Source organism: Paroedura picta, chromosome 6, assembly GCF_049243985.1.
Source record: "Paroedura picta isolate Pp20150507F chromosome 6, Ppicta_v3.0, whole genome shotgun sequence".
NCBI lineage: Eukaryota > Metazoa > Chordata > Lepidosauria > Squamata > Gekkonidae > Paroedura > Paroedura picta.
In genome coordinates, this window is record NC_135374.1 from 15,034,948 (window position 1) to 15,061,866 (window position 26,919).

At 46.4% G+C, this 26,919-nt stretch overlaps 1 protein-coding gene and 1 long non-coding RNA gene across 4 annotated transcripts in view; one reads left to right on the forward strand and one right to left on the reverse strand.

The window, feature by feature from the left end:
• The window catches only part of LOC143839458 (uncharacterized), a 71,655-nt gene extending 71,153 nt beyond the window's left edge, over nt 1-502 (reverse strand). Inside the window, exon 1 of the long non-coding RNA XR_013231710.1 lies at nt 351-502. This is a non-coding gene — a long non-coding RNA (uncharacterized LOC143839458). The remainder of the gene's footprint in view (nt 1-350) is intronic.
• The window catches only part of CNTN5 (contactin 5), a 744,496-nt gene that overhangs the window by 420,695 nt on the left and 296,882 nt on the right, over nt 1-26,919 (forward strand). The gene's annotated exons all lie outside the window — the stretch shown is intronic.

Here is a 26,919-nt window from a genome sequence, read left to right on the forward strand (position 1 = left end):
CGTTTTATTCAAGGCATTAGTATCAAACCCCACTTTAAAAAACATGCTCTAAAAGGGGCAGCAGGCAGGAGGGATCTGGGGCTGGTGTGGCACACTGGGGCAAGGCCAGCCAGCCTCTCCTGCTTCCTGATGGGCAGGAGGACTGGGATTGCAGCAGCCCAATGATATGAGCCGGGTCGCCAGAGCTGGTGATGCACCCATGGCGCTGTAGAGCATGGCCAGCCAGGCTCCCCCATTCCCCAGTGGGCAAGAGTCCTGGGAGTGCAGTGGCCCAGCCATGGGAGCTGGGCCACCAGGGTCAACACTGTACCTGTGGTGGAGCGTGTCCCGCTCGCTGGCCTATGGCTTACCTTCTGCAGGCTCTTGCTCCTCCTAAGTGGGGGGAGTGCCCTCTCCCTCTTGGATGCAGCCAACGGGCGTGGGTTTTGACTCTTGTATCATCTGCACACAAAGCAGGTTTCATAGGTTTAAAGATAAGCTTTTGTGTGTGATCACTTTTCGGAAGCACAATGAAGGGATAGAAAATGGAAGAATGTGGAGCCCACTTCAGATTCCTCCTCCTCCTAGGAGGAAGGAGCTGGCTGGCCCTTGACAAAGGCAGGAACTGCCCCACCTCCTCTTCTGGCTGCTCCCTGAACTCATGCTCTGCTTACGCAAGACGGAGAGAAAAATCACCATGAGTTATGAACTGTAAGCCTGGAAGAGAGAGGGCTGTTTCTATATTTGGTACCGTGAAACAAATGTGTACTCTGTTCTCATAAGGCTGCAGCGTTTTGAAAACCATTTTGCTTTATAGCTTTCCTTGTGCTTCAAAAGGATAATCTGTAAATATCTTTTCTCACGCGGTTCCCCCCTCCCCCTTTTATTGTCTTCCCGGGGACTTCACAATGATCTAATTTGGTACGAATGTGCGTGCTGTTCAATTGACTCGAACGGGTGGAAAAACACACTCTTTCCGCTTCCAACCACGCTCGTGGTTTATTTACACTGAAACAAAACAAAAGAACAGGGACTGTTTACTGGGGGATGTATCGTGCAGGTTGACAAGCGTCTATTTTTAGACTTGCATGTTGTTGTGCTTGCTTCCTGCACGTCAATCCCAGGCGCTGATATTAATAGCTTGGGAGACATTAATAGCTTGAGAGACGGAGCGAATCCTTGAGAGACATTTAAAAAAAAAAAGCAAAGCATAATTTTCTCTAATATGTCCTGTTCTGACAGACAGAACTAAAGTCTTTCCTGTGATTGGATGCGTCAAAAAAACGACAATGCTAAGCTGCGATAAATAAAACGAACAGATAACCTCGTTTCAGGTTGAAGCATGAGTGTTCAAAGACCACAGGGGGAAACAAAAGTTTATTTTGTTACAGGGCCGCCAGCTTTCTTTTCTGGTTGAGCTTTAGTTCTGGGATCACAACCTGTGAGTACTTGGTATTTTGACAAAGGGTAGTGAATTTCACCTGGAAGTGGTGACTGCCGGGAGAGGAAAAATGGCCAATCACAAAATATCTACCATCTGTCATTGGAATCGGCGCTCACAAAATGGTTGCCATTTCGGGACAGATTAGCTCTTTCCCTGTCTGGTTTCACTTTCCAAAGAACCCCCATAGGGCAATCAGAGAAAATCGGGGAAGTGAAATGCCATTTGTAATGTCACTGTAGGATTCAACACAAACTGTATGTTACAGAGTTTTAAGTTACTCCTAGAGGGTTCCATGATTAGGGGAGGACATGAACAACAAAAATACAGTTTAGTTCGTGGTGTATGGGGTGACCCATGAACCAAACCACAAACACTATGAAACTAATTGGCTTGCTTATGAACCAAACTGGGTTTGTGAGTTTCATACCTGAAACAGCTGAACTGTAGGAGCAACCTGCTCCTGTGGGTCAGCTGTTTAAAGGGGCTTTCTTAGGCAGCTAGCCTCAGGGGTTGACTGCCCAAGAAAGCCTCTTTAAACAGCTGGGCCATACTGAACTCAGCTGTTTAGATAGAAAACAGCTGAGCCTCAGGGGCAGCCTGTTTCCATGGTTCAGCTTTTTAAAGGGGTTTTCTCGGGCAGCCAGCCATTTGGAGCTATTCAAACCCCTGCTTTCTGCTCCCCATGGCTTTTCACAGAGAACACTTAAAACAGTTGTTTAAATGTCTCCCAGCCATTTATACCAAACAGCCGAGCAGCAGTGAGCTGCTTCAGGAACTGCCACAAACTAAATTTGTGAACGTTCATAGCAGTTCTTCTGTTCATGAACTTTGTGTGTTTGTGAACCACAATATGGTCAACATTCATGGTAAACACTGGTTTGTCAGCTGGTTCATGCCCATCATGTGCTGATGTCACATCTGGTTATGCAGCTAGAAGTGGGGTTGCAACATCAACAGATGACATTTGATCAGTTCTGCCCTCCAAGTCTCACCAAGGGTTAGTGGCCTTCTGTTGGCAGCTGTACTTTCAGCCTCCAAATTCGAAGCAAGGTGTAAGAGGCCATTAAGGGAATAAAATAAGACAAGAGTGAGAATATTGTTTCTGATCCGGAAGTCCATTGGGTCCAGCTCTGGAGCAGGGAGCAGGGTAGTAAGTAATTGACACGTGGGAAAGGAGGGCCACAGGGGTACCTGAGCAGTTGAGCTTATCAGAATAGGTAGACACGGGCAAGCAAAATCAAACTCTGGAGGACAATTTGCACCCACTTGTAAGATGAAAAGTGGAGCTACAACACACAAACACAAAATCCATTCCATCCTGGATGGAAAGGAGGGGATGTGCAACAAGGTTGCCAACTTGCCTGATGGTCTCCTGCTCTGAAGGGTCTTTGGTACTGTACCCTGTTGAAGCCTCTCCCCTCCCCAAATCCTACCCTCCCCAGGCTTCACCCCCAGTCCCCAGGAATTTCCCAACCTGGAGTCTACAATCCTAATAGGCTAAGCAGGAAACAGCAATCTTGGGTGAGTCCATTTGGGGGAAGGGGGGAGAGAAGGCAGGGCTAGTAAGTGCTGCTGCTAAAAGGTGGCTGTATTAATTACCCCCCTCCAGGGAGTCAGGGCGGGCAGAGTAGTGTAACCTGCCCTGTTCAGGAACCATGAGACAGTCCTGGGGATGGGCAGGCCGATGGATTGTGCCGGCCGCCCAGTGGGGAAGTGAATGCATGTTGTGAATCTGCTCCTGGGAATGATTCCTAATCAGAATCTCAGTTGGGGAGGTATGCTTTAACCTTTATAATATGGAAGTGATAAATAAGCAGTCCCAGGCTGGAAACGAAAGGTTCACCCAAAGATGACCATAGAGTCTGAAGATAGGTAAGGGAAATGTTGACAGCGGTCAATCCTGCTACTGACTAAAGCCACACTGATCAATTGCTGGGGGTCCTTGATGAATGTTCTGAATACCCAGGCATTGGGGTCCTCTCTTCAGCTCCACATACTGCAATTGAATAAGGAGTGGTGCTCCTTCCTTTGCTACTGTTTTGATGGCCAGAAACTTGATGCTTGCGTAGAGGCAAAGCTGGAGAGGACAGCTGCTGGTCTCTGTGCCAGATGTGAAGAAAGCAGAGATTGCTTCAGCTGGGGAGTAGCCTCAATAGCTCCACTTGTCAGGATTTGGAAGCTACAGGAGTGCCGATGCAGTTAATACTCAGATGGGAGACCACCAAGTGAGGGAGACAACCAAGGGAGACAAAGGCAAACCATCTATTTTTTGCCTGGGTGGGGGCTGCCATGACAGTGTTGTTCCCTCATGCTGTTCCCTCACTCAATGGTATTTCGACTCAGCCCCTTAGGAGCAAAACCATTCCTTTAAATCAGGGGTAGTCAAACTGCGGCCCTCCAGATGGCCATGGACTACAATTCCCATGAGCCCTGGCCAGCATTCACAGTTTGACTACACCTGCTTTAAATCAACTGCACTTTTCATTTTGATTGTTCGGCCTTCTTAAGTTCTACTCCAGCAAGGGCCAAAACAAATTCTGCTTTGGGCCGCAAAGGGCGACCAACAGGCTGGTTTTTGAAATGATCACAAATAAAAGATAGATGTCTCTCCGGCCGAACAAGGCACGTGAACCACCACCACGACCCCGCTTCAGAGATGGTGAAAGTCGCGTGACGCTACAAAGGACAAAATAAAGTGAGCTTAGACTGTTTCCCCGAAGTCTTCTTCTTTTTCCTCCCTAAGCCATGCAAAATAAATTTCGTCAAAAGTGGGCACGGAACGTGAGAGTCATGTGGAGTTTATTTTTAAAAAGCATGGGCTATTTTTTGTAAATGAGAGCCTGCTTTAAATAGCACAGCACTATACAGGCTTAGGTAGGCAGGGACTTATGGGTGCTATTTCTTCTCTCATTCATCTTCTCTGATTACCGCTGAGTCCTTGGACGGCTCTGGAGCTCACAATAGAGAAAGTGGGCCATGCATTTCATTTCTCTAAGGAAAAAAAAAGCTTCAATTTCCAAGCTGCGTTTACTTCGAACTTATTCCAAACTGTTTATTCCTTACACATTTGTTTTATTTCCAGGCTGTCGAAGTAGCGTTTGACTCTTTTTTTTTTTTTTGTCTCCCCATTACTTTCCGAAAGTTGCGCCTGTGGATGATGCATTTTTTAAGGCGCAGCATGCTGGGAAGCTCCCCTGCGCTTGTACAGCGTGGGAATTGGAGAAGCTGATTACGATAATGCTGCACGGATCAAGCTACATCAAATAAAATAATAATATTGAATTAAATTTTTATTCTGCGGTGTACACCGTAGCAAAGTTAAAACCGTAAAGCCTGAGTATCAGGCTGTATTAACTGTCAAAACAAGGTTGAGAATCCCCGCTCTAGATTTTGCCCATCTCTATGCTTTTTACCTTTTTTTGGTACTGTCCATAGAGTTTTCATGGCGAAGATACTGGAGTGGTTTGCCGTCACCTTTTGTCAGAGCTCTCTGCTATGACCTGGGGCCAAGGGACCAAGCCCTATGAAGATCGGTTGAGGGACTTGGGAATGTTCGGCCTGGAGAAAAGGAGGTTGAGAGGGGACATGATAGCCCTCTTTAAGTATTTGAAAGGTTGTCACTTGGAGGAGGGCAGGATGCTGTTTCTGTTGGCTGCAGAGGAGAGGACATGCAGTAATGGGTTTAAACTTCAAGTACAACGATATAGGCTAGATATCAGGAAAATCTTTTCTGGGATGCTTTAGGATGCTTTGGGCTGATCCTGCGTTGAGCAGGGGGTTAGACTAGATGGCCTGTATGGCCCCTTCCAACTCTATGATTCTATGATTCTGTGATTCTATGACCTATCGGTCTTGGGTGGCCCTACACAGCATAGCTCATAGCTTCACTGAGCTACGCAAGACCCTTCGCCACAAGGCAGCGATCCTTAAAGGGGATCCATGGGGTCAACAACAACAATGCTTTTTACCACTGAAAATGGAGAAATCAGAGATCGACAGTGATGCCATTTCTGGGTGGAACCAAAAGTTATATTAATGCATTCCTGACAATATTCTTTTCACCACACCTCATTCCCCAAAATATCCCAGGGGTTCCAGGCATGCACATGGAACCCTACTGTCTCTAGATTTTACTGCTACTAGAATTGGCAGCATGCAAACTCACTATTCCACTGTAAAAGTGATTTATGATATATAAATCAAAGCTGGAGGATGGCAATCATAGAATCATAAAGTTGGATGGGGCCATACAGGTCATCTAGTCCCACCCCCTGCTCAACGCAGGATCAGCCTAAAGCATCCATGAAAAGTATCTGTCCAGCCGCTGCTTGAAGGGGGAGCCAGTAAGGGGGAGCTCACTACCTCCTTAGGCAGCCCATTCCACTGCTGACCTAGACTTATAGAAATCCGAGAGTTGGAAGGGGTTATAGAGGCCATCTAGTCCAACCCCTGCTCAATGCAGGATCAGCCCAAAGCATCCAGGATAATTATCTGTCCAGCCGCTGCTTGAAGGCTGCCAGTGAGGGGGAGCTCACCACTTCCTCAGGCAGCCGTATCCACGGCTGAACTACTCTGCCTTGCAAACTATTCGCTACAGCCCAAATCCAATTTTTAATGCATCTGAGCTGATTTAGGTGAATACACAATAGCGAGCATACTTTCCCTTACAAATACAGTGATAATGAGTCACAAAGTAGCTTCAGACATTCCTGTTATGTTTTTGATGTGTGACAAGATTCAGTTCCTGGCGTATCCTTGAAAAGGGAAGCTCCGCTTCTTTGTATGTGATGCTAGAGGACGGCATTGCCGTTCGTTTGAACTGGTGGCTCTGGTTCATACCCCCTCTTGTTGCCTTCATCTCACCTTTTTAAAGTGTACTGCTCAAAAGCATCAAAGGAAGGAAAAGTAAAATGTACTCCTGCATGGAGAATTCTCGCGTTCGAGCGGAGGTCCGTGTGTCGTACTCCGCGCGAAACTTCGGCTATGATCTACTGCCGTTGGGGCCGAATCAGGCCTTGTACTCAAGTTTCCAGAACCTTCCATATTTCAAACTGGACACCGAGAATTTGACAGTGCTATAGTGCAGTGCTCCGCAGAGGTATTCCATATAAGACTGTGCTGCATAGCAGCCAAATTCTAGTTCTGCAGTTGAATAATGGATCAAGTTCCCATATATTCCTGCCTGATGGGTCTGGCAGCTTTGAGATCCAGCGTGCTTTAGTGGTTAAGAGCCTGTTATGGAGGGAGGATGGGAAATCACTTTGGGACTACTTATGATATAAGAACCTACCTGGAGACAGTCGGGAGTGGAGCTTGGGGAGGAAGGGGTTTGAGGAGTGACTTCAGTGGGGTATAATGCCCTAGAGCAGGGGTAGTCAACCTGTGGTCCTCCAGATGTTCATGGACTACAATTCCCATGAGCCCCTGCCAGTGTTTGCTGGCAGAGGCTCATGGGAATTGTAGTCCATGGACACCTGGAGGACCACAGGTTGACTACCCCTGCCCTAGTGTCCACTTTCCAAAGCAGCCATTTTCTCCAGGGGAGCTGATTTCTCTCTCTCCTGGATATCGGTTGTAATAGTGGGAGATCTCCAGCCCCCATCTGGAGGCTGGCAACTCTACTGCAGGGGCAGTAAGATCATCGGGAGGGGCCTCTGGATTGCTTCATCAGTCAAAGAAGCTCGTCTGATAGGTGCACAAGAGAGTGCCTCTTCAGTGGCAATCTCACAATTATGAAACAGCCTCCCAAATATGGCGTGCCTGGTCCCCTCACACCTGATCTTTGGGACACAGATATTTCGGAAACACAGATGATCTAGGGGTGTGAACCAGTGGCTCGCGACCATCAGGAAGTTGAGAGTGTGCAATCAAGAGGAGATGGCACCACACCAACAGCATGATGTCACTTCCAGAAAACACTGGAAGTGACAACACATCACTAGGGTGACACTGAGGTGACTCTCTAGGATTTGGACAGTATTCTGTGGTAATACCATAGAGTTTTGCACAAATCCGAGGGGGTCACCTTATTGTCACCCCTGAGCTACATTTCATAAATGTCTTACTAGGACATCTAATGAGTCCATCTACTCATCATAATGACAGACATTTTATGTATAAAAAGCAGGGCTGAGACTTCTCTGTTTGCCTGGAAAATCTTTAGTGGTCAAGAGCTGTGGCTTCTAATCTAGAGAAACAGGTTTGATTCCCAACTCCTCCAGATGGAGCCAGCTGGGTGACCTTGGGCTAGATATGGTCTTATTAGAACTGTTCTCATAGAGCAGTTCTGTCAGAGCCCTCTCAACTCCCCTTGCCTCCCAGGATGCCTGGTGTGAGGAGAGGAAAGGAAGGCAATTGCAAGCCGCTTTGAGATTCCTTCGAGTAGGAGAAAGCGACAGATAAAAACCAACTCCTCTTCTTCTTTACAACTGAGCTCCAAGCCTTGACCTTGATCATCTATTCTTGACCTTGATCATCTTCCCCACATTATTTTTTTTTCATGTCAGCTACTAATTTCCAAAGAGCAAGTGTGCATCAGCCTTTCTGGGTCAAAGGGATTGTTGGCTGGCTTTGCTCTGATGCGCTGCCAGGGAGAGCTTGCAGTCGTACTGGATTTTAAAAGGCAGCCTGGACTTTGCAGATGTGCCCAGCAGTTCCGGCCTTTTAGCCGGCACTTTTTGGGGGGTCCTAAGTCGCTCTTGTAAGCATTCTTCTACAAAGCTCAGCAGCACGAGCGCGCAAATCATCCGCTTGCTCAGAGAACAGCCCCGTGTCTCCAGCCTCCTCTCTTGCCCTCTGCGGTGCTCCGCTATTATATATTTATCGATTTACTAAATTATTTAGAAAATGTATAGCCTGTGTTTCCGCTCAGAAAGAGGCCTCAAGGTGATTTTAAAAAGGAATAAAGCAATCATTAAACAACGGGCACGAACCGAGAAGTCCAGCGCTAACACTCTCATTGGGATACACGTGTAGGAGCACTCAGGGAAGATCTGAAATAGTGATGAAAGAATAACTGCTCTCATTGGGATAGAATCATAGAGTTGGAAGGGACCTCCTGGGTCATCTAGTCCAACCCCCTGCTCAACGCAGGACACTCACATCCCAATCGCTCATCTACTGTAACCTGCCACCCGTTTGCCTTCACAGAATCAGAATCCTGCCTAAATTCACTTGTGCTTGCGTCATTGATTTGGCCTTGTTTGCGATTCTTTCTGTAGATATGCACAGGTTTTATACTTCATGTGTATCATGACTGTGTGGGTACATGTGTGCATGCGCTCCGTGGACATTGTTTATGCATATAATGCTGAACAGAGCCCTAACCTGGATAGCCCAGGCAAGCCAGATCCTTTCAGATCTCAGAAGCTAAGCAGGGCTGATCCTGGCTAGTACTTGGAGGGGAGACCTCCAAGGATTTGGGTAGTAGTTCCTCCAAAGAACACTAGGGGTCAGGACACGGAGCCAGGAAGTGGCAAGCCACCTCCCAATGCCCCTTTACCAGCTGCTGGATAAGCCTTAGATCTCCTGGCAACACTGCTCGCACCATATAATAAATAAATAGCTTTGAAATGGACCGAATTAGGTCACAGAAGCAAAAGAAATGGCACAAAAAGAAAGAACTGCAGGTTCAGTTTGCAGTGGGTGGGTGGGTGGGTGGGCGGGGGGGAGTGGTTTTAGATCAAAAGGGCAAATTGAAAATGAAATGAAAAATTGATCGCTTCAGTGGACTAAGAGTTCTACAAACAAAGCCTGGGAGAATAAAAACATTCTGATGTGAGTTAGGATTGTTGGTTCTGGGTTGGGAAGTTCGTGGAGCTTTGGGTTGGAGTCTAGCAATGGTGGGGTTTGGGGATGTTGGAACTGCAATCAGCAAGTAATTTGATGAAGTCAGCCTTGAAGGGCTGTTGTTAAGCTGTTTTAAGCAGCTGAGCTGCACCTTTGTGCTTACTACTGCACCTAATGGTCGCTCTAAGGATGCAGTGGGAAAATCCCAAGCACATGGCTGGGATTCCTTTTGTTTAAGCTGGGTTCCCACCCACTTCCTCTTTTTTCAGGAAGAGCACATCAGTGTGCTGTCTGAAACAAGAAGCAGACTCCAGTAGGCTCTCTATGTTTTCCATTTGCAGATGTGTGACATGTAGTCCTGCCTGTCGCCTAGCCACAAGAGGCTTGCAATGTGCTGCTTTTGTACCTAAGCCTTTGTACTCTGGTTCAGTAAGGAGAATGAAGCCGATGAACATGGTATCTATCTGTAAATAAACTTTCCTAGTAAGACTTGTCTCTTTTAAACCTCAATGTGCTCTGAAGCTGGCCCTGCGCCTCGTCCACAAAGGTAACTAATAACTGCATACTTTCAAAATGCTCTGTTACTCTGGAGCTCTATTTTTCCATAGGGACTTAGGATCAAGCGTAGTCTTAAAGTCCCAACAAGGGAGGACGGGAATCTCAGGCAATTATAATGCCATAGAGTCCACCCTCCAAAGCAGCCATTCTCTCTATGGCACAGGTAGTCAACCTGTGGTCCTCCAGATGTCCATGGACTACAATTCCCAGGAGCCCCTGCCAGCATTTGCTGGCAGGGGCTCCTGGGAATTGTAGTCCATGAGCATCTGGAAGACCACAGGTTGACTACCCCTGTTCTATGGGACCTGATCTCTGTAGACCAGGGGTCCTCCAGATGGCCTGTATGGCCCCTTCCAGCTCTATGATTCTAAGAGCTGTCTGAATTTCTCCTCCTCTGACTTCTGACCTTCTCCCTCTCTCAGAGCATCCACAGCTTCTGATTGGCCATAGTCTCTAGGAATTTGCATACACGCCCTGAGATGAGCAGTGATGCCTTGAGGGGGCGGGGCAGACCTGGGAGCCGTCGGCCACACCCACTCTTTGCAAAATGTTATTAACCTTTCCAGGAATTGATTCAATATTTTGTTGGATATTGGAACAAGACCTGAGAACTGCTGATGAGGCTAAGATGAGCAGCTGTTCTTTACAGTTCTGCATATTCATGTCATTAATAGGAATAGTGAAAGCTGATAGGGGAAGGTCCATGTGAGTCATTGGCAGAACTTGTGCTGTGCATGCAGAAGGTCAACTTTGGCATCTCCAGATTGATGCTAGCAGGTGTTGGGCAAGACCTTTACCTGCCTGTTACCCTGGAAAGGGTACCCTGGAAACACAAGAATCTGCCATTCACGCCTGCCTTTTATGGACCAACTAGCTCTTGTATTTACTATTTGTAGTAAATACAAGAGCTAGTTGGTCCATAAAAGGCAGGCGTGAATGGCAGATTCATGTGTTTATGTTCCCACAAGGATCTTGAGAATGGGTCACTGCTTGACCATGGGCACCCTTCCACATTCAGAGGTTGCGACTGAAATTTGCTTCTGAAAACTCCATTCCTTTTCTGCCATTCTCTTCTATTTCACTGTCTCTGCTCATTCTCAAATTCTGTTCAGTTCAAGTAATTTGATGGCCATGATTGATCTTTAATAGGAGGGAAGGAGAGAGAGAGAGAGAAAAGTTCCCCAGGCTTCATTTGGCATTTCAGGCAATTTCTTCATTAAGTGTTGATGCCAGGCTACCAGAAGCTCTGCAAACACGCTTTGAGAAATGGTTTCCTGCTGAGTGTGATATTTGTACAATGTTTAAAAATATAAATTGCTAATTGGAATGCTATTAAAATAAACCAGGAAACACTTTCATTTACTCATTTTAACTAGGACTCGCCCTCGTGGAATTCACAATCCACAATAAGGTAGACAAAGTCACAGTGGGGCTGCCAGGGTAAAATGTGATCCAGCACCATTATATTCATGGGGGGAAAATATTCCCTTTGATCAAACTTCTGAAGACTGGAAGCTTTAATGAAAATGAAAATGAAGCCAAGATTCAAGGCCAGGAGCACCTTAAAGACCAACTAGATTTCCAGGGAATGTTGATTTATTTATCACATTTCTATGCCACCCTTCCCTGGGGGCTCAGGGTGGCATGCAGCACGTCAATACATTTCAAATGAAAACATTTAAATTATTAAACCCAATTTATATCAAAACCCAGGAGCTCCTGCCCTCAGTAGGAGAGGGAATAAAGTGCTATGCTGGTATAGACTATATTGCAGGAGGGGGGTCAAACTGTGGTTCTCCAGTTGTCTGTGGGCTACAAATCCCATGCGTCATGCTGGCAAGGGCTCGTGGGAATTGTAGTCCATGGACATCTAGAGAGCCACAGTTTGGCCACTCCTGCAACATAGTGTCCAGATTCGGTGATGCCTACCAACTTTGAGGGCTTTAAAGGGGGAGTGGACAAATTCAAGTAGGGTATTCTCCAGGACAGAGCTGGATGCTCCCCCAACAGCAGTTTTTTATGGGAAGGTATCACCATCATCCTCTATATGATACTGCTTCTGAGCTGATAATACCCACCCTTTCTTGCTTTAAGCCCTTGAATAACTTCCATAATGGATTTCTGTTGCAGTTTTCATTGTATATCTTCAAGATTTTCCCTACATAAGGTATTTTCACATCCAAATCCCAGTATTTTTCAAGTTTGGGTATACTGAACTCCCCCAAAATGTCAATAGTTCCTTATAGTCCACTATCCCAAAACTAGTATGGTATTCAAATATGGTAAATATTCTGGAAACTCAAAACCTTACCTGCATTTTTCAAGTATTTTTTTCAGCTCGGAATTAGCCGAATGCTAGGGAACCCAGGTAGGGCGATGCTATTGTGATCTAGGCTTCCTAGCCTGGCCACTGTGCAAACAGAATGCACTTTTCACATCTTTCAAAGTTGGGAAAAGATTGATGCACACCCAAGAAGAGCTGAGCAACTTTTCAGATGGAACGCAAGAACGGGGCGTGCTGGCCAAAGACAGCAAGAGGGTTTTAACGCCAGGGAAATCTTGCGGACCCCACACAATCAGTTGCTTTTAATTGGAAGGAGCGTGTTGGGAGGAGCATCAATCAAATAGCTGTTCGGCACAGTGGGAGAGAACAATAAAGTGTTCGGAAAGCCATAATTGGTGTATTTCTTGACTCCCCGCCGAGCTAAAGAGCAGGCAGTGGGCAGCGGCATTAATTTAGCAGTCTGGGGCTGTTATCCCAGCAGCACACACATTTTTGCTATTGGCATTATCCCATAAATATATACATAATGAAAATTAAGACACTAGAATCATAATTAACTGCCGGCGGTTATTTGTATGAGATTAAGCGGCTTTTAGCCCACATTCTTCCCAGTCTTAAAGCCAAGCTTGTTTAAAGGACAGCTTGAAGAGGGATTTCCTCAGCGTGCTTTCTTGTGATTGTGGTTCGTCTCCATTTGAAGACTTCTCCGGGGTTCCCCCACCCATGTAAATGTTCCATGTTTTTAATAGGGATTTATGGCCCACCCCGGGAATCTGTTGGGGGAAGGGGGAGGAGCTTGGGTGTGTGTCTATGGAAAGAAGGAAGGAATGTGGGTGGGGGGAGGTGGGAGGGAGGGAGGGAGGGAGGAGTTTGGGTGTGTGTCTGAGGGACGGCGAGGGACCATGGAGGCAGTTAAGCAAACAAGAGGTATGGATGGTGAGGTTAGGGGGAACAGGGGGCGGAGTTTGTTTGTGGGTTGTCAGGGTCCGCCGGGTCTTTGCCACGCTTCGGGTCCGCCACGTTGTTCGGGGAGGGAGACCCGGGACTAGACGGCTTTATCGTTAGGAAACAGCGTCTCAGAATGGAGTCGGTATTCTCTCTCCCGCTCCTGGGTTCAGGGTAGTTCTTTCACTACGCCTCCAACCCCGTCTCCTCATTGACGCTTCCTTAAGTGGCCTCTCTAGCCCCTGTCTCCACCCTCCGGGCTTCTCAGGCGGACCTCGCCCTTCCGGGACTCCGCGTCTCTCCGCCACCGCCCCGCCCTGGGTTTCTCCCTTGCTCTCCCCGCTTGTACTGACTGCCCCTGTGCTACCGTTTCCCCCACCCCTGGCAAACTGATTCCCCACATCCCTTTATGTAAGTTTCGTATCCAAAGAGGGTCTGTCGGGATCTCTTCCTCTGTATCTTCCTTTCTTAGGTTTCCGCTCCTGTCCGCACGCTCCTTCTCCGGACCCCCCGCGCTGCCCCAACTAGTCGTTCTCGACAGGGTGTGTCTGAGAGAGGGGGAGGGGGACCAAAGAGCTCCAGGAGCAAGTATGTGCTCCACATACCTTGTGAGAGTTGGGCTGTCACTATTTTTTTTTAAATCAGTAGGCTTTCTCAACCAGGGTTTCATGAAACCCTGGGTTTTCTTGGCAACCCTGGAAGGGTTTCCTGAGTGGGTGGAAATTAATTAATTTCTATATATTTTAAATATTTGTTAAACATTAATCAGGGGATATGATCATATATTGTCACGTTGACCCTCCCACCCTCCCAAAATGGCCATTGATAGGCCTGGAAGGAGGGGAAGTGGGGGGCAACGGTGGGTGTGTACACAGCTCTGCTTCCCAACCATGTACCACTTCTTGGGTTTCTTGAAGTCTGAAGAATGTTCCAGGGTTTCCTTAATGGTAAAAAGGTTGAGAAAGGCTGGTCTAAGGAAACAAGGCAGGATAGAAGTATTTTAAATAACTGCATTAAATCTCAAGTTGTATTGGGCTTAATCCAAACACCATGGTCAAGTCTTCAACAGAAATGCTTGCTCCTTGCCATGTGTGTAACGTAGGGCTGCCAGGTTCCCCCTCCCAATGGAGACCTCATAACCACTACTGCCAGTGGTGGAAGGAAAATCACCTTCACTCCAATGGCACAGTATCACTTCCGTTGAGAAACCAGAAATAGGATCCGTCTTTAGGCCGATGGTCTAATATTCCACTGAAACTCTAGCTAAAACCATTGAATTTCACTGGGATCCTAATCTGTTAGTCCCTGTGATGTTATTTCTGGTCCCATGCCATTGTGCTGTCAGAGCAATGGCCATTTACATGTGTTGAACTAAAATGAAATGATTGTGCAAGTTGTGCTATAGCGTCTATAAAAGAGTTAGGAAATTAGGAATTAGGAAAAGGAAACGTATCAGGATAAAAATAGCAACAGCCTCTCTTTCTGTTCTTTCTAGCCTACGCCATACTGGCTTCTTCTTCAGGTCACAGGCCTTTCCCAACATTTACCTGTCAGCTCAGGTAAATTCTATGTTTGTGATCAATACTTTAAATGCTCAAGCTTCCAAGAAGTTTTTGTAATTCATTTTGAGATGGAGGGGGTGTGTACTAACCCTTCAACCCAGGGCTCTTTGTGTAAAGGTTAGATACATTTTGAATAAAGGACCATTCACAGAAATGAAGTCATCTCCCCACCCCCCTAACTTTTGTTACAAAATTTTCAGGTGTGTTTGGCTCTGTCAGCAACTCAACTTTAGGGCTAGTTTTTGTTTTGGGCTGTCGCATCATAGCCCATTTTGAAAGTTCTTTGTACCATCTAGGGATGCCGGTTGCCAGGCAACAGACATCAGTCCTTCTGGAGAAAATGGCTGCTTCGTAGGATGGACTCCATAGCATTATACTCCACTGAGGTCCCTCCCTGCCCCAAATCCCACCCCCTCCCAGCTCCATCCCCAAGGTCTCCCAGTATTTCCCAACCCAGAACTGGCTATGTGGGTCTTTTACCTGCTTCAACTGATCAACCTTTCCTGGGTGGAAAAGGCCAGCTGCTTTATGCTGATTATCCTTCAGTGCCCTACCTGAGCAATGCTTAAGCCTTGATGTTGCTACAGCCAATATCATTGAGGTTAGAGATCAGAATCAGAACACCTTTACTGGTGTAAAGAATCGACAAAACCATAACATTTACACTGACATTAAGGTTTTACGCCGTTACAGAATTCAAAGCCAAAAGGTTATCTCTTAATATGGCCGACAGGATCGAGGCAATTGTCATAATAGATTTGTCTCACTTAACATGATCTTTATCCCGTGTTTCTCATCTACACAAAGCAGACTTGGGTTTTTTTTCAGATGGTTGGCTAGCGAGGATCGGTGATGAGCGAAATTTTGGGGAGGTTTGTAATCTTTTGCTTGACGGGTTCATTTACAAAGTTCCTGCCCTGCATTATCAGAATACAGATGTCACGCTCTAATCAGAAGAGTTGTTTCGTAAAAGCCGTGTTACCCTAAATTGCATATGTAGAGGGTTTTTTTGTTTGTTAATCCCCTAAAAATCAAGATTACATGGAAATGTGTTTTTTAAAAATAAGTTGCACTGCTATTCAACCATTCCCACTTAAAAAGCTATAATTTTAGGGTGTCTAAACAAAATAGAATCATAGAACCATAGAGTTGTAAGGTACCTCCTGGGTCATCTACTCCAACCCCCTGCACTATGTGGGACACTCACATCCCAATCACTCATTCACTGTAACCTGCCACCCCCTTGAGCCTTCACATAATCAGCCTCTCCGTCAGATGGCTTTCCAGCCTCTGTTTTAAAATTTCCAAAGATGGAGAACCCACCACCTCCCAAGTAGCTGGGTTACCATCACCTGAGGTCTAAATCATTGCCTATGCAAATATCAAATACAAGAGCCTTGTATCCTACACAGTAGAATATAACAGGATGGGACATACTGGAATGGAACAATTGTTCTTATACCTTAGTCTTCTGAAAGATCAGATCCTGGGAAACTAAGTCACTCTAGACCAGTCTTTTTCAACCTTTTAACTGTGGGCGAGCCCCTGAAATATCTGTATGGCTTCAAGGAACCCTGAATGTGGAGGCATGCCCCTTGAGAGAAGTGGGCACGGAAGCATGGTGCATGCACCGGCCAATCGATCCATTGATCATCTACCACTTTTCCATCAAGGAGAAAGAGACTAGGCCTATACAGCTATCGGGGAAATGGGCTCCAGTGATATCCAGTGATGTCAGTGGCTGTCTGAACCTCTGTGGAAGGCCACAAAACCCTTGGGGGGTTCTTGCATAACCCCTGGGAATCCCTGCTCTAGATGGATAAAGGGTACAAGGGAAAGACTGCCTGCCTGTCTGTCTGTCTGTCTGTCTGTCTGTCTGTCTATGTATGTATGTATGTATGTATGTATGTATGTATGTATGTATGTATCTATCTATCTATCTATCTATCTATCCATCCATCCATCCATCCATCCATCCATCCATCCATCCATCCATCCATCCATCCATCCATCCATCCATCCATCCATCCATCCATCCATCCATCCATCCATCTATCTATCTATCTCTCCCACCACTCACATACAATGGCTCATGGTGGATCACAAGATCCTTATTTTAAAAAAAAAACATTAAAAGGGCATACTGATACAATATAAAAATACCAAACAGGCAAAATAACACAAGCCCCGCACCCTAGACTAATACCCACTATCGAGGAGGAGAGGGGGCCTAGCTGGCAACGTCCAGGTGCGAACACCAGCTTGGGGGTGGGGAGGGGAGACGTGATCTTCCAGTGATCTTCCTCATTGCCCTGGCATCGACCATAGACCTTGTGGAAGAGCTCCATTTTGCAGGCCCTGTGGAATGCAAAAAGTTCCCACAGGGCCTGAAGCTCATCCGGGAGCTAATTCCAGCAGGTTGGGGCCAGGACCGAGAAGGCCCTGGTGCTGATTGAGGTCAGGCGAGCCTCTCTCAGGCCGGGAATCACCAACAAATGAGTGCCGGCAGAGCGTACAGCTAAACATTTGACATTTTCTTCTGAAAGCCTCATGTAGCTCTGTCCACAGACCACCACAGTTTCCTGCATCAGGCGCTGGGCTTGTTGTTCCCTCTGCAGATTCTTTATTCAGTTGTCTGATAGGGAGAGGGAAAAGGCTGAAGAAACTTTGGCGTGCCTGGAGCTCTAGTGGAGTCTGGGCTGTGTTTAAGAGCCTGTGGCATTTCACCACACGGCCAAGAAGGAGCCCAGCTCTGAATCCGAGAAGATCTCCATAAACACCTGAGAGAGAGAAAGAGGCTTGGGTGTTATACCAGGTTGGCCTGAGCAGACAGCAATGCGTTTCAACCTTCCCGCAGAAAAGGTTAGTTTAATTAAGTGTTAGCCAAAGCTGTTTACAGGCATCTCTTACCGTGTTGACAATACAGCCAGTGATTAATTCGCTGGATTCCTGGGGAGGGGGGGGGGAGAGGATAAGCCATGGAAAGGTCTTAACAAAGCGCAGCAAGGTGAACGGAATGCTGTAAAATATTTAACAGGCACTAAACCGCAGCTTGGAATATTATCCCCAGACCAGGCAATGCTTAGGGACAGACTGTAGAAAGCAACAAAGGAAAGGGGCTGCAATAGAGAAAGGTAATTTCACACAAACACACACACACACACACACACACACCAGCAATGTATTTCCTAGCAGTTCCTAAGAAAGCACACATTGATTCATAGACTGCATAGGTTTACTAAGGGTCATTTTGCACATTATGCAGAGGGAAATCCAACTTTTCCCTCTAAATGTACATTATGCTTAAGTAGCTGCATCCAGTCGCCGTCCCGATGAATCGATGCATGTGTCAGATTATTCATAGGCACGTTAGGAATGAAACTGGTTTCAGAGATATCAACGTTCAAAAAAAGGTTTTGACTCAAACATCCTCATTTCAGTTTGGTTCTTCTCGTGTGACAAATAGACCCAATTAATTTGAATTCTTCAAAGTAATGAATTTGTCAAGGTTAGTTTCGCACCAATTGGGTATAAATAGCATATAAAGCTCTATCACATATATGTGATTGAAAACAGGGATAAAAATAGCACTGATGAAGCAACTGGCCAGGTTCAGTCTCATCTTCCAAGTCCTGTACTCTGTGTCCTGCCTTTGGAGTTGAGGCATTGACTATATGCAGGGCTTTTCCAGTGGTGGCACCTCACTGTTGCCCCATGAGGCTTGCCTGTTGTCTGCCAGCCTTGCTGCCTTTCATGCTCCAGGCCAAAGCATTTATTTTTACCCGGGCTTTTAACTAAGAGGCTTATCTTTTTAGCACTCTTTTGTGGCGTGCTTCCAATCCTGAGGACGGATTTATAACTTTACCAACTAATGACAATATATAAAATAAGCAAGATACAATAAATCTTCCGACAAGGATTCTCACCCCTTATGTGGAACACATCCACATGGGGGGTGCCTCCCCCCACAAAGAGATTCCCTCCCCCCACTCCTCCCTTGCCTTTCCCCTTTACCACTCGCTTCCCTGATGTCCTTCCTGGTCCCCCCTTCCGCTCTCTCAGACACACACAAAATCCTGTCCCCCACCACCGCCCCTGTCCTCTCCCCCCCTACCAGTCATTACCCTGATCTTGTCCCTGGTCCCTCCCACCTCTCAGACACACACCCAGATTCACACAGCTTCCCCCCTCCCTTCCCCCTTTTTACCTTTGGGGCTTTGTCGGCATTGACAGGGCTTGGCCAGGCTGTGCTGCCTCTGCTGCTGCCCAGGACTCACCAAGAGTGGGAAGTGGGGTGCTACCGCCAGCAGAGCTCCCAGGCACAGGGCTCCCCGCTTTGCAGGCCTGCCCCACTCTGCAGAAGGCTGGACCAGCCTGGGAAGCGGGCGCTACTGCCAGGAGAGCTGCAAGTGGTGGCTGCCATCTACTGGCATGCTCCCTAAGGTGGGACAACAGATAACACACCCGTTATCATTTCCATTTGAGGGAACGCATTAGTAGATGTGCTCCACATAAAAAATTACAACGTTGACTGTCCCTTAAACATCTTAAAGGTAAAGGTATCCCCTGTGCAAGCACTGGCTCATGTCTGACCCTTGGGGTGACACCCTCTAGCGTTTTCATGGCAGACTCAATACGGGGTGGTTTGCCAGTGCCTTGCCCAGTCATTACCGTTTACCCCCCAGCAAGCTGGGTACTCATTTTACCAACCTTGGAAGGATGGAAGGCTGAGTCAACCTTGAGCCGGCTGCTGGGATTGAACTCCCAGCCTCATGGGCAGAGCTTTCAGACTGCATGTCTGCTGCCTTACCTCTCTGCGCCACAAGAGGCTGTTAAACATCTTAGGTGGTGACTTAAAGCATGTAATGGACAGTGTGGTGTAGCAGATGGAAAAAAAAATCTGTGAGACTCTCATTCTATCAGAGAAGTATGCTGGGCATCCTTGGGCCAGTCACTTTCACTCAGCCTAATGTACCTCACAAGGCTGTTGTTGTGAGAATAAAATGGAGAAGAGGAGAAGGCTCTTGGGAGCTATTTTGGGTCCCCATTGAGGAGAAAGATGGGGTATAAATGAAATAAAGTAAATGTGCAAGAATAGCAGTGCAGTCCTTAACAGTTCTGGCCTGGCTAGTGGACCTCTTGATGGCACCTGAGTTTTGGCCACTGCAGGACTCAGAGTACCGGACTGGGTGGCCCATTGGCCGATCCAACATGACTTCCCTTCTGTTCTTAGAGTCGCATCCTTCTAAGCCCATTGCCTTCAGTGGACTTAGATGAGTGTCACTTTGTTTATGATTGTATCGTAAGTATGGCGAACCACAAAACCAGCTCTGTATTCCCACTGCAGAATGGATGACTCTTCGCCTGACTGAATGGCACCTTATCTATTTTGAGGGTTTGGGGGTTTTGTTTTGTTTTTCATATAACCCTTCTACACCTTCACTGCTCTGCAATTTAGATTTTATATGAAGAATTGTTTTATGAAAAGATTTGGCTTTAAAAAAAATCAGGTTATTTTTTATGGCTGCCCAAGACTTACGATAGTAATTTGTTTTTGTTTTTTTAAATCTCAGGTATGCCTAAAAGCTTCTTGGTAGCAGCATAAACCATGGGAAGTGTATACGAGGGGTTTTTCCTTGTCATTAGAACACTGGGACAAAATTATGGCCTCATAATATGCCAAGTGTTGTGGTGTATATTTCATTTTTATAATGCAGTACTTCAGGTAGCAATAAAAACAGATACATACCTGGCATAAACATATACAAATATTTAGCTAAAATATGTGAAAGCATCTCTTCTTGGGGGTGGGGGGGGGACAGTGTGAATGAACTTCCACCCAACTGGACCATAAATAATATTTAACGTCGTCTTCCCCCTAAGAAAACAAATTAGGCAGATTTGTTTCATACACCGATCGCTGCTCCTCTTTCATGCCTGATGATATACCCTGAGGATGAAACCAGGATTTCTCTCATCTGAATAGCATTCCAGATTTCGCATTTCTGACTTTCCTGCTTTTGTTTCCAAAGCTGAAGCGCTGCATTCGGAACGTGTTTGCCTTTTTAATTTTCCGAATTTAATACAAAGTTCTGTGGCCATGTGCTGGGTTGTGACTTTCCACTCCTATTCATGTGCTTCTTTCCCTCTCTGTGCGCCCAGAGCGCATTCTTGATGTTGGAGAAAGCCTTTTTGATGTGAAAACACCTTACGCAGCAGCCATAGGGAAAATCTTTAAGATATGCAAGGAAAAATGCAACAGGAATCCATTACAGAAGTAACAGTAGGAGACAGGCCCATTATGCACGGCTGCCAAAACGGCGATTTCGGGTCACATGGAAAACGCGGAGGGGGAAGAAGCGAAGCAAACCGCTTATGTACGGGACGGGACGCAACTGCGGCAAAACCCAGAGTAACCCGATTATGCACGTGGGGACCCCGGCGCCGCTTCTGGTTGCGCCCCGGTCACCCAGAGCTGCACTTTCTTCCATGTTTCGCTAACGCGGCTTTTTTGGTGGCATGCACCGAATCTGTGGCCGGTTGCAGCCGGCACCGTGCGTTATCGGTGATTTTAGTCGCTGCCATTCCACCCTGAATGTGCGCTATTCCCCCCATGCATAATGGGCCACAAACAGGACAATCCAGCTGCAAAAGCAGATTGGAAGTGGATTATCCAATGTGTGCAGAATGGACCCAGGTGACCCTACAGGTCCCTGGAACTATTGCCCTGATGCCATCATATGATTTCCTTTCCAAAATTATGAGGAGGCGAAATCTTTGCCTGTTAGTACATGACAGCTTTAATGCTGGGTACACATTTCCTCCCTAAATCCCCCCCCCTCCGAGATTCTGTTCCTGGGATCCTCTCTCTCCTCCAAGAACAGAATTTCAGGGAAGTTGAAAAACAGCTCTCCATTGGTGGAAACAGCTCTGCCCTTGGGAATCTCTACTCTGGATGCAAGCCAGTGGGTACTTCTTATGTCACCGGGAAATAAACCTAAGATTTGCCCAAGCAAATTTAATACTGAAAAGCAATTGAGGAAAATCTATTGATCGCTTGCCTGAAAAACTGCCTCTTTCGGTATGAGCCTTCTGTGTCACATAAGTCTTCTGGAATCTTTCTCCAGGGGAGGTGAAAAAGGCTGCTTGCCTTCAACAGCATTACTAGCAATGCAACACTTTTGAATTTTGAATAGTCACTCTATGGCAATTCTGACAACTAGTTTTTCCCCCGCCTGATTTATATTGATATAAGGGCAACATTTCAAGTCAGCTCAGAGGACGTCCATCTGCAGAGGGGGCTGATTTTTGCTGATTCCCTCCACTCTCTGCCATTTCCTGCACTGACCCTGGGGCAGCATTTGTGGGGTGCAATGAAAGACACAGGGCCACCCTTGCTTCACTGGGGTGGGGGTCCTGCTACCAGCAAGCACATCCCCACTGTAACTCAGCTGGCTGTTGGAGGAAGGAAATGGCAGAGTCATAGAATCATAGAATCCTAGAATCATAGAGTTGGAAGGGGCCATACAGGCCATCTAGTCCAACCCCCTGCTCAATGCAGGATCAGCACAAAGCATCCAAGAAAAGTGTGTATCCAACCTTTGCTTGAAGACTGCCAGTGAGGGGGAGCTCACCACCTCCTTAGGCAGCCTATTCCACTGCTGAACTACTCTGACTGTGAAAAATTGTTTCCCTGATATATAGCCTATATCGTTGTTCTTGAAGTTTAAACCCATTACTGCATGTCCTTTCCTCTGCAGCCAATGGGAACAGCATCCTGCCCTCCTCCAAATGACAACCTTTCAAATACTTAAAGAGGGCTATCATGTCCCCTCTCAACCTCCTTTTCTCCAGGCTGAACATTCCCAAGTCCCTCAACCTCTCTTCATAGGGCTTGGTCCCTTGGCCCCAGATCATCCTCGTCGCTGTCCTCTGTACCCTTTCAATTTTATCTACGTCCTTCTTGAAGTGAGGCCTCCAGAACTGCGCACCGTACTCCAGGCGTGGTCTGACTAGTGCCGTATACAATGGGACTATGACATCTTGTGATTTTGATGTGATGCCCCTTTTGATACAGCCCAAAATGGCATTCGCCTTTTTTACCACTGCATCACACTGCCTGCTCATGTTTAGTTTACAATCCACAAGTACCCCAAGGTCTCGTTCACACACAGTGCTACCTAGAAGTGTATCCCCCATCCAGTAGGCATGCTTTTCATTTTTCTGACCCAGATGCAGAACTTTACACTTATCTTTATTAAATTGCATCTTGTTCTCATTTGCCCATTTTCCATTGTGTTCTGGACACACTGATGTTATTCCCTATTCTCCCAGAACTGACATCAGCGCATTGCCCTGGGATGCCGACGATACTCTGGCATGGGGGCAAAACTCTATGATTAACCATCCCAGTTTTGTCCAAATGCCAAAACATCTCTTGCATCCTCCGACTGTCAGATCCCTGCCAACTTCCTCAATGAACACACTTGGCATTAGCAGCAAAATCAGGTTATTGAGGCAGTAATATGAAGCTCATTCTTGATTAAACTGATTTGATAGGCAATACACTGATCAATATGAACCCCAAGACCTCCCTCCCTCCTAATCAACAACAGGCAGGGTCCCCCTATTCCCAGGAGAAGTCAGGCACCCCTCAATGTTTCCAGGGGAAAGAGCACAGACTAGTCCTGCACCCAGGTGCACATTCTTGTGAGGCTGACTCAAGAACCGCCTCACCGATAATGCCCCAGCTCCCCTCTCCCACAGTTCCATCCTCCCAAGAGAAAGTTGGTAATCAGACTACACAAACCAAAGAGCAATGCAAAGCCATAAAAAACAGTGACAACCAATTTACTTTCCCAGGCCTGCACAATGCACAAATTGGTTAGGCCAAATAATCATGGCAGAAGATTGGCAATCGGGCAGATCCTGACACCAACGACGCACTGATTTTGCCGCAGGACGCACAGGGGGTGATGTCAGTCGGTCACCAGAGATATCCTCATGTATGACAATTCTGATTCTGTGAAGATTCAAGGGGGTAATAGGTTACAGTGTCAGCGAAAGGGTTGTGGGTATGCTGCATGGTGCAAGGGTTGGACTAGATGACCCAGGAGGTCCCTTCCAACTCTATGCTTCTGTGATTCTATGATCCCATGAGTGGCAACCCTAGAGAGACGGTATGAGTGGGCAAGTGGGAAAGTTCTGTTCCACAACCAGGGCTGTATTGTCAAAGGATTTTGGATTTTGACCCATTTTAATGGTTCAAATATACTATTACAATCCTTATTTTTATTTTGTGCTTATTATTCTCTTTGGAGGGGACCCAAAGCAGCTTGTCAATCTGCCCTCCCCCCTTTCTCCACACCACCCTTTCAAACATGGCATAAGTCAGGGCGATGGAAAGACACAGGCAATTCCTCTGGAACAACATAATTAAAAAGTTGCAGCATGGCGAAAAACCGTCCTGGACTTTTAGTGACATTTGACTAAACATGCCAGCTACTAACAACATGCACAGGCGAAGGTCACATTTGCAAGTCTTATAAGCGAGGCTCCATCGTAATTAGAGAGCCAGTAAATGTCATTGAGTCGTAGCCACTGACCAGCTGTCACTGAAAAGTCAAAATCGGCAACCGAAGTCTTTGCTCCAGAGTAGACGGCTCACCCCATTTGTGTTTAATGAGGACAAACAAAGCCTATTCTGAATGAGAGCAATATTTCACGGTTGGGGACTAGTCCAGATATTGATCTTAGCCAATCAGGGACACTCTAAGGCTTATGATAATGACGCTGAAAGCAAGGGAATCTGTTATTTTACAAGCACACCAAGCCACCCCAAGGATACATGAAGCTGTGTTTTACTGAATCTGACTATTGGTCCATGAAGGTCAGTATTGTCTCCTCAGACAGGCAGTGGCTCTCCAGGCACCCAGGTGATGTCTGTCCCATCACCTACTACCTGATCCTTTTAACAAGAGATGCCAGGGATTGACCATGGGATTCGACATTCCAAGCAGATAAGTCAACCACTGCAGATGGGAGACTGAGGATGAATGGGGGTTATATAAGGGATGTGTGTGTGGGGGTGTCTTAAATACTTTGCCAACTGAGTTGAGAAATGACTGGCAATGTAGGGCAGTGCTAGGGGACAGATCTCAACAGGATTTCTGTTCCTGGGGTCCTCTTTCCATGAGTCACCATGGAGTTGACTCTCCAAAGCTGCCATTTTCTCTTGGTGAAGAACCCATACCCACCACTGCTTGATGCAGTGGCCAGAGATTTCCCCCCAAAAAATGCAGCCTAGTAATTTCTTACTGGCCAAAGAGGAGCTCTAGGAATCACTGAAAATTCTATTACATTATCGTTGGATTTCCAAAAATCCGTAACCATTTTAGCATGTCTGGAGTAGCACTCGGAACTTCCAGGAATGCTGCAGTGTTTTCAGTAATCCCTGGAGCTTGACACTTTTAGTAAGCCCTTGTGCCCATGCAAGGTTTCATTAAAAAGAAAAAAATTACTTCCCACCCCCAGCCTCCTGTTGTGCCAGGCACTGCCTGACTAGCCTACATAAATGAGATTTGATTTGAGTGGTTTTCTGGAACACAGCTGATTCTGTTAGCTACGCTGCTACCAGTACTGCTATTTATAAACAAAATTAGGGATGTCGGATCCTGGATGGGAATCTCTTGAAGATTTGGGAATGGGGCCTGGGGAGGACCAGGACCTCAATGGGCTACGATGCCATAGAGTCAGGCCTGCAAAATATCCATTTTCTCCAGGAGAACTGACTCCCACCTGGAGGCCAGCAACCCTAGATAAAATGTCCAGGAAGAGGACTGCCCTTACTCCAAAAATTTAAGTTGGTGTTATTCATGAGACATTAGAATGTGGAGAATTGCTTTAGGATGCTTTGGGCTGATCCTCCAGGGGGTTGATGGCCTCTATGGTCCCTTCCTACTCTATGATTCTGTGATTCTGTTCATAGTTTTGGCTTGTCACCTTCTTGAAAGGTAGAGAAGGTCTGTTGACCTTCACAGCTGATAGAAAAATCATTGTCTATAGCAGGGTTAGTCAACCTGTGGTCCTCCAGATGTTCATGGACTACAATTTCCATGAGCCCCTGCCAGAGTTTGCTGGCAGGGGCTCATGGGAATTGTAGTCCATGAACATCTGGAGGACCACAGGTTGACTATCCCTGGTCTATAGAGCAGAAGCATCTGTCATTGTAGAAGTGAGGTTCCCAAAGTCTGAGAAATGGCCACTGCCTTTCCCATGCCTAGCTGAGCTACTGGCTTGATGAAATGTAATGATTTGATCAAGGACTACACGGAATTCATGTTCCTTATGAATAATATTAACAAATTTCTCATCCCTGACACATCAAATTAGATCTTTCAGGGAATCTGAATTCTCCCCTGTAAAAATGAGGCTCCAGCCACTGAGAATTTCCATGAGTCTGCATTGCCTATGGTGTTATTTTGGGAAATTATGTCTAAATCTGATCATAGCAAGCTCTGAGCAGCTGCAAGCACTGAATCGCTAGGCCTGCATCAATAATTTAACAAGACTGACTCATTACAAAGTCACTAGAAAAGACAGAAATATTAATATGCTGGTTAAAAAGAAGCCATGCTTTAAAAAATGTCTTCAAAACAAAGCATGGAGTCTCTTGATCTGACTGTTTAAGGGACTTTTTAAAAGGAACATTGTATGGTTGGGGAATTCTTGGAGACTTGGAGGAGAGCTGAGGGGCTGTGGGGTGTGGGGGGAGCTCAGTGTACGGTGGCCAGGTAGCTCCTGGCAATTAGTGGGGGATGGGGTGACTTACCTGGAGGAAGAAGAAAGTGTCATACAGGAAATGATGACATCATGCCTGTGACATCTGGGCAACACTCTGGTTAGCGGGCCAATATGGTAAAAACAGCTTCTATTATAGTTTTTACCCATCTTGAGCTGCTAGGGATGGGCAGAATACAAAATTAAATTGTAGTTGTGGGAAATCTCTAGATCCTACCAGTTGGTTGAGTTATTTTATATAAGCTGAATTTTGAAATCTGGTACATGTATGGAAGAAGAAGAGTTGGTACTTATATGCTGCTTTTCTCTACCCAAAGGAGTCTCAAAGCAGCTTTCACTTTCCTCTCCCCACAACAGACACCCTGTGTGGGAGGTAAGGCATGAGAGAGCCCTGATATCACTGCTCTATCAGAACAGCTTTGTCGGTGCCTTGAAGATGTCTATCATATCACCTCATATCTTCTCTCCAGGCTAAACAGACCAAGCTCCCTCAACTTTCCCTCATACATCTTTGTCTCCAAACCCCTCACCATTTTAATGACTAACAGTCAATTAGCTGG